Genomic DNA, 8,635 nt, shown 5'->3' with positions numbered 1-8,635 from the left:
CTTAACTGTAAGAACAGTGAGCTAACTAAGGAACTCTCTGCCTGCAGAGGTGGAGATAAGTCCACAAAAAGACTTCCAGCGGGGCCTGTATGTACTTCAGGATTGTACTAAACCATCGTATAGTATAACCAACCCTTCCCCCGTATGACCAAAACAACCAACTCAGGAAATGACACCAACCTTTTTTTTTTTTTTTTTTCTTTTTTACTTTTATTGCTGGCCCCCAACTAGAATGTCAGGACACATAAGGTCCTGAGCTCCAGGATAACCAAGGGGCAGCCGCATAATTGCACCCCGGGTGCAAAGCTACATCAACCACTTCCGGAAGAAGTTGTGACCACCTGAATTCCTGGAACCCTGTCCAAAGACTTCACCTCTCGAAAACAAGGATTGCCCACCGGGCATGCGATCCTCGTTGCGCTGGAGATATATGAAAGGTCACCATCAACACGCTGAAAACCCAGGACCTGAAAGAAAAAACAATTAGCCCAAAACTCAACCCACAAAGAGGATCATAAAATTAGGTCCGAAATACATATCGTTCATAAAACACTGTTATATACATATACCATTATTATTATTAATACATAGATATATGGACATATAGATTTTTTATTTTATTTTTTTTCATAAAGGAACACCACAAAATCAAAGAGGAAACCATCCTAATGAAAAATTAGAGCTCACCATAAGTGAAGTTAAAACGAATATCAACGAACCTTACCTACCAGACCAACCCAGGCGGAGGGGAGGTACCCGCCCCATATTTTACCGAATCATCATGAATGACGGACCCCCAACTCAAGAGTACTAATATTCCTTACCCCTACTGAAATAACAACCGAAATAATAATTATTATTATTATTATTTTTTTTTTTTTGTAATTATTCATTATGTACAGTCATTCATTTATGTATTCATTCCCAACCCAAGAACACTCAGGAAAACAAGCTGCTAAATCACAGACCTACAGCTGCAGACTACGCCACGTATATACAATGAAAAGACAAGCAGCCTGGAGAAATTATCAATCAGCCCGAACAAAAGGCCGAAGGGGACTGCAGGGCCGAAAAATCTAATACACCCCAAACTATCCCCGAATCGCCTATGAAATTTCGGTAGAGATACCACAAGGTAGGTGGCATACATGTGTTGTGAGGGCTGTGCAGCCTAGTCCATCCTTGTCAAGGGGGGGGCTAAGCTTCCCTTCCGTCAACCAACCCAAAGAAACTGATGCATCTCTATCACAGCTGCCCAGAGTGGGATCCGGACCCATGTAGCCAGAATCGACCTGAACTCAATGACTTAGACCGTTCGGATATCCAGACCAAACCGTACAGCGAAACGAGTCATGTAGAAAGATGCTTGGAGAACCACCATGCTGACCTGTGAAGACCTACCAGGAGGACCATTCAGTGGTTGACCAGTACAAACATAATAAGAAAACCCAAATGTGTCCAACAAACCCCAAGGAATAGAGCGAATGTAGAGGGATTACTACTACCGCGCCTCCCCCCGGAAATATGAACTAAGAACGTCATATCATTCTTGGAAGCCCAAATAGGGTTTTTTTATTTATTTATTTTTTATTATACCTCTTCCCCGGTAGATAAGGTGATGTGAGCTCCAGGGCCACTGATCAGGAGGCGATGACACTACCCCTAAACTAGTAACTTGACACAAGCAGGAACTTAACATGGAGTAACTACTTTCCACCGGAAATCACCCAAATATACCGCTCTCATACTCCCAATGTGCATGATACATATATCTAGATAGAAATACATATATTTTTTTTATTTATATATTATTATTATATATCCTTTTTTTTTTTTTTTTTTTTAATATCCATAAAAAACCGAATTCGACTGCTGCATAAAAGTAGAATTATGAACTGCAGGGAAGTAAACTACTACACTCCGCGCGGAAATGGAAATTGGGAAAACACCCGGTGGGACTGATCTATCCCGAAAAACATCCACAAAAAAGGCCAGCCAACAAACAAGACACAGGATAGAAGCAAGGCTTCTCACACAGGAGGATATCAACATACGTAATAAATTTCTATATAGAACAAACCTGTGTATTTATTTATATATGATTTTTTATTTTTTTTTATATATATATATCAATAATTATTTTTATTATAATTTTTTTTATTACCTATAAAATCATTTTGTTGAATTATTTATTATTAGTATAATCTCATTCTTTTCAATCACGTTTTATTTTATTTATTTATTTATTTATTTTTTATCTTTTTTCTTAATTTTTTACATGTATTGTGATATATATTCCAATTATTATTATTTATTTATTTATTTATTTTTATTTTTATTTTTTTCCCATCCCCTATAAAATTACTGTGTTTAATTATTTATTATAAGTATAATTTCATTCTTTTCAATCACGTTTTATTTTAATTTTAATTTTTATTTTTATTTTAATATATATATATATATATATGCCTATAATATATTAATTTTGGTTATTAATTGTTCTTTTTATTTATTTTTAACGTGTAAACAGAGAAAACCTCATATATGCTAATGATAACCCGTTGCTCAGGGCTGCACCTAAATTGCCTAATCACCAGGAAAATATGTGTGGGTAACCTACAGGCTCCGTAAACCCACCCTAAAGCCTCTGTTTTTTTTTTGTTTTTTTTGCTATTAAGCAGGGACACCGACTCTACCAGTGATTCTAAATCTGCACAAAAACCACCCTCCCCGCAGTACTCACCAGTCACAGAGAGGGACGGCACCTCCAAAGAAGCGGGTACGGGCTGCAGCGACCAGGCCGAGCCCTGGAGTGACGGTCAGGCAACAGCCTCGTACGGTGATTGTATAACCAGCAGACTCCTCCGATGCGCCTGACATTCCGTCCTAAAGACGATGGTAAGCGCCACCTGAGGATCTGGAGCGCCCATTTCTCCCGGAAACCCAGGAACGGCGACGGGACTGGCGCATGCGGAATTCATTACGACCATGCCTCCTGGCAACCTAAGGCAAGCAAAAAACGCACCTGCGCCTGCGTGAAGGGGGGGAAGGGGGGGTGGGGCTTTCGCCATAATGGACTAAAAATAAGACCCAGAGAGTCTCATTGTACGGAAGGGGCTCTGCTCGCAAAGCTGGGACAGTAGGAATACCCCTCAGAAGCCCATAGGCACAGGTGCACCACAATCAGACATGGCAGGCACAAGGGGTTAATCAATAATACTGGACAGGAGACTGGGGGGAGCTACAACAAGCACCACATATAAAAACTCGCCTGCCCAGCGGTGCCCGGTACGGGACCCGGTAAACGCTGCAGGGGAAGGGGGCGGGGCTAGGCGAAGCGACCTAGCTAGCGCCATGAGAGCTAAAGGAGCTTGTCCAAAGCTGCAGGGGGAGGGGTGAGGAACCCATATTGCCCTACATTACCGGGGAGACCAACAATCCCGCCCGACATGCTTAGCCCTAACGCCATGGAACAGAAGCTGGGAGGGGGGGGGGCGGAGCCACAGCGCAGCGCCACAGACCTCCAGGATGGGTCATAAGAAACGGGCCACACAGCGCACACCCGGGCAGCTGGGGGATGATAAGAGTCGGGGTGGGGGGGGGTGGGGGGTTTAGGAAGAACGACGAGCAGACTGCCGGACCTTCGCTGAAGCGCTGGAGCTGCATGCATACCGCAGCAGCAGCAGCTCCACTGTCATGGTCTTACCTTCTTACTGTTCTCCTTCGTTTGACATGTGCTGGCGGCCATCTTGGTTTCTGGGTTTCTTGTAGCCTCCCACCCTGCGGCTTCTCCTTCCCACTGGGAGGAGCTGGATGCCTAGCTCATATATATAGGAGGTCTGTGGCTTCAGTTCCTTGCTTGGTCCTCCTGTGTTCACATGCTTCTAAGACTGCTGCTGCTTCTGGTTCCTGATCCTGGCCTCGTCTGACTACCCCGTTGGTTCCTGATCCTGGCTTCGTCTGACTACCCCGTTGGTTCCTGATCCTGGCTTCGTCTGACTACCCTGCTGGTTCCTGATCCAGGCTTCGTCTGATTACCCTTCTGGTTCCTGACTTCTGTCTATGCAAGACCCTGTTTCGGTTTAGCCATCCGTTTGGACTTTTGCTTACGGCTTGCTTTTCAATAAAGCCTTCTTATTTTCCACTTATCTCTTGTTGTACGTCTGGTTCATGGTTCCATGACATTAGGACCAAGCCATGAATTCTGACGGTACAGGGCCATCCTCGCTACCTACGCTGGTTGCCAGACTTGATCAGCAGGATCACCTGTTGGGTCGGTTCGCTGTGGCGTTGCAAACCCTGCTTGAACGCACGGCTCATTTCGCTTCCGTTGCCGATGGGTCGGTTGTCGCACCTGGGCCCGTTCCTACTGCCGCTCCGGTTGTTGCGCCAGAGTCTACCCCGACACCTGTTGCTGTGCCTGCGGTGTCTCGGGGTATGACCGGTTCTGCCCCCCTTCCACAGCGCTTTGGGGGAGAGCCAACTCAGTGCCGAGGTTTCCTTAACCAGGTGGGCATTTATTTCGAGTTGCTGCCACATGCCTTTCCTACTGAGAGATCAAAGGTGGGCTTCTTGATCTCGCTGCTCTCGGACAAGGCCTTGGCCTGGGCCAGCCCTTTATGGGAGAACAACAATCCGGTGGTTGCCGAGTTTTCCGGTTTTGTTGCTTCTCTTCGGAAGGTATTCGATGTGCCGGCTCGTGCTGCCTCTGCTGCGAAGCTCCTTATGTCCATCAGACAGGGTTCACGATCCGTAGCTGAATACGCCATTGAGTTTCGTACCCTGGCAGCAGAGGTGGGCTGGAATAATGAGGCTCTGGTCGCTGCTTTCTCTCATGGTCTTTCGGATGCCTTGAAGGATGAGGTTGCAGCTAAGGACCTACCAGTGGAGCTCGAGTCTCTTATTCTTTCCTGATTTTGATTGACACCAGACTCAGGGAGAGACCTTCCTTTAAGGAGAGCCTGCGGAGGTCTTCTAACAGATTGGCGCCTACGTTTGCTGTCCCACCCGTGCCTCCCTCTCCTCCCACGCCTCCTGGGGATGACTTGTCTGGGGGTGAACCCATGCAGCTGGGGTTTGCTCGCCTGTCCGAGGGGGAGAGGGTACTCCGGAGACGCGAGGGCCGATGCATGTACTGTGGTCTCGGTGGGCATTTTCGGTTGGCATGTCCGAACCGTCCGGGAAACGCTCGCACCTGAGATCCTGTCGGGGGCAGATCTTGGGTGGAGTCTCCTCGTCCCCGGTTTCCCGTGTTGACAAACCACTGATCACTGTTGTCCTCTCCTGGGTCGGGGGCTCGGTGACGACCCAGGCGTTGGTGGACTCTGGTGCTGGTGGTTTGTTCATTGATAGTGTGTTCGCTGCCGCCAATTCCATTCCTCTGCAGCCTCGAGGTTCCCCACTGGCTCTTGAGGCGATAGACGGCAGACCCCTTCTGCCGCCACACGTGACTCATGAGACCCTTCCAGTGGGGATAGCCATTGGTGCCGTTCACAGAGAGTCGGTCTGTTTCCAGGTGATTTCGTCTCCACACTACTCGGTGGTCTTGGGGTACCCCTGGCTCCAGAAGCATAATCCGACTTTCGATTGGAGATCGGCCGAGATCCTCTCGTGGTCACCGCAGTGTGGGGCTAGTTGCATCCATGGGCCTGTCAAGTTGCTGTGTACTTCCTCGGACTCTCTGTTGCCTCCTGAATACGAAGAGTACCGGGATGTATTCGATAAGGTGCGCGCGGTTGCCCTACCTCCGCACCGCCCATACGATTGTGCCATAGAGTTACAATCTGGTGCCGTTCCTCCTCGTGGCAAAGTCTATCCACTGTCGGTAGCGGAGAATGAGGCCATGGAGGAGTACGTGAGGGAGGCGCTTTCACGCGGACACATTCGCAAATCCTCGTCCCCGGCAGGGGCTGGATTTTTCTTTGTGAAAAAGAAGGGCGGTGAGTTGAGGCCTTGCATCGATTACAGGGGTCTCAATCGCATCACGATCAAGAACGCTTACCCGATACCCTTGATTTCCGAGCTGTTCGATCGCCTCAAAGGGGCCACGGTCTTTACCAAACTCGACCTGAGGGCGGCATATAACCTGGTAAGGATCAAGGCGGGCGATGAGTGGAAGACCGCGTTTAACACCAGGACCGGTCATTATGAATCCTTGGTTATGCCCTTTGGGTTGTGCAATGCGCCCGCAGTCTTCCAGGAATTCATCAACGATGTTTTCCGTGACCTGTTGCAGCAGTGTGTGGTGGTCTATTTGGATGACATCTTGGTATATTCTGAATCCATGGAGGCCCACATTATGGATGTCAGACGAGTGTTGCAACGGTTACGAGAGAACAGGCTGTTCGGTAAGCTTGAGAAATGCGAATTTCACCGATCCCAGGTAACCTTCTTAGGTTACATCATTTCCGCTGAGGGGTTCTCCATGGATCCTGAGAAGGTTTCGGCTGTCTTACAGTGGCCCCAGCCCAGTGGTCTCCGTGCCCTGCAGCGCTTTTTGGGCTTCGCCAATTATTATCGGAAGTTCATCAGGGACTTTTCCATGCTAGCCAAGCCGCTCACGGATCTGACCAGGAAGGGCAGTAATTTCCAGGTCTGGCCGCTCGAGGCCATCCGAGCGTTTGAGGCTCTAAAGTCCGCCTTTGTGTCGGCTCCGATTCTGTCACATCCCAACCCTGGGTTGCCCTTTGTCCTCGAGGTGGACGCGTCTGAGACGGGAGTAGGCGCCCTCCTGTCTCAGCGTAGAACACCAGAGGGTCCTCTGCTTCCTTGTGGGTTTTACTCCCGGAAACTGTCTTCCGCGGAGTGCAACTATCAGATTGGTGACAGGGAGTTATTGGCCATCGTGCAGGCCCTTAAAGAATGGAGGCACTTGCTCGAGGGTTCGGTGGTTCCGGTTCTCATCCTGACGGACCACAAGAATCTGACCTACCTTTCTGAGGCCAAGCGATTGACACCACGTCAGGCCAGATGGGCTCTGTTCTTGTCACGTTTTAATTACGTGGTCTCCTACCTACCCGGTTCCAAGAACATCAGAGTGGATGCCTTATCACGGCAGTACTCCGAGCTGTCCGGGGAGGAGTCGATTCCGACTTCGGTCATACCTCCGAATCAGATCCTGGCCGCCATTCGCACCAGCCTGACCTCTCCCCTGGGTGAGCAGATTTTGGCGGCTCAATCTGGTGCTCCCTCTGGGAGACCCAACGGCAGGTGTTTTGTGCCTGAGGAGTTGCGCATTCGGTTGTTGCGAACCTACCATAACTCCAAGGCCGCGGGGCATCCTGGAAAGAATCAGCTGTCCTGGGCTGTTTCACGTCTGTTCTGGTGGCCTTCTCTACGTTCCGACATCGCCGCATATGTAGCGGCATGCTCCGTTTGTGCCCAGAGTAAGTCCCCTCGGCACCTTCCGTTGGGCCTTTTGCAACCCATAGCCACCGGGGAGCGCCCATGGTCACACCTGGGGATGGATTTCATTGTGGACCTCCCTGCATCCCGAGGCCATACGGTCATTCTCATGATTGTGGATCGGTTTTCCAAAATGTGCCACTGTGTTCCTCTCAAGAAGTTACCCTCTGCACAAGAGTTGGCCACGATTTTCGCCAGGGAGGTCTTCCGGTTGCACGGTTTGCCCAAGGAGATTGTGTCGGATCGGGGGAGTCAGTTTGTGTCCAGGTTCTGGCGCGCCTTTTGCTCCCAGTTGGGGATTCATCTCTCTTTCTCCTCGGCCTACCACCCTCAGTCCAATGGGGCCGCAGAACGATCCAATCAGGCCTTGGAGCAATTCCTTCGTTGCTATGTCTCCGATCACCAAGACAATTGGGTTGACCTCCTGCCTTGGGCTGAGTTTGCCAGGAACACGGCAGTGAACTCTTCCTCTGGGACGTCTCCCTTCATGGCCAATTATGGGTTCCAACCTGCCGTGTTACCGGAGGTATTCTCTCCCCAGGATATTCCGGCTGTGGAGGATCACCTTTCTGTCCTACGTGCTTCTTGGGTACAGATCCAGAGGTCCCTTGAGGTCTCTGCGCAGCGCCAGAGACTCCAGGCTGATCGCAGACGAGCGCCCGCTCCTTCCTACCAGGTCGGAGACCGTGTATGGTTGTCCACCCGCAACCTCAACCTTCGAGTGCCCACTCCCAAGCTGGCGCCTCGCTTTGTTGGTCCCTTCCGAGTGCTTCGCAGGGTAAACCCGGTAGCCTATGCCCTTGCGCTTCCTCCTGGCATGCGGATCTCCAACGTGTTTCATGTCTCCCTGTTGAAGCCATTGGTGTGTAATCGTTTCACTTCCTCGGTTCCTCGGCCCCGTCCGGTCCAAGTGGGCAATCGTGAGGAATATGAGGTGAGCAATATCCTGGACTCACGCCTGGTCCGCGGTCGGTTGCAGTTTTTGGTCCATTGGCGTGGTTATGGTCCAGAGGAGCGTTCCTGGGTTCCCTCCGCAGATGTCCATGCTCCTGCTTTGCTCCGAGCCTTCCACGCACGCTTCCCTCAGAAACCGTTCCTTACTCCGCGGAGGAGGGGCCCTTGAGGGGGAGGTACTGTCATGGTCTTACCTTCTTACTGTTCTCCTTCGTTTGACATGTGCTGGCGGCCATCTTGGTTTCTGGGTTTCTTGTAGCCTCCCACCCTGCGGCTT

The 8,635-nt window shown here is 50.0% G+C and overlaps 1 pseudogene; it reads right to left on the bottom strand.

The window, feature by feature from the left end:
• Nucleotides 1-1,108: 1,108 nt before the first annotated feature.
• On the bottom strand, nucleotides 1,109-1,224 carry LOC122944302 (annotated as a pseudogene).
• Nucleotides 1,225-8,635: the final 7,411 nt, after the last annotated feature.

The sequence above is a fragment of the Bufo gargarizans genome, chromosome 7 (genome assembly GCF_014858855.1).
Source record: "Bufo gargarizans isolate SCDJY-AF-19 chromosome 7, ASM1485885v1, whole genome shotgun sequence".
Classification (NCBI taxonomy): domain Eukaryota; kingdom Metazoa; phylum Chordata; class Amphibia; order Anura; family Bufonidae; genus Bufo; species Bufo gargarizans.
Note: the sequence above shows the minus strand (reverse complement) of the source record. Positions and strands in the feature narration are given on the sequence as shown.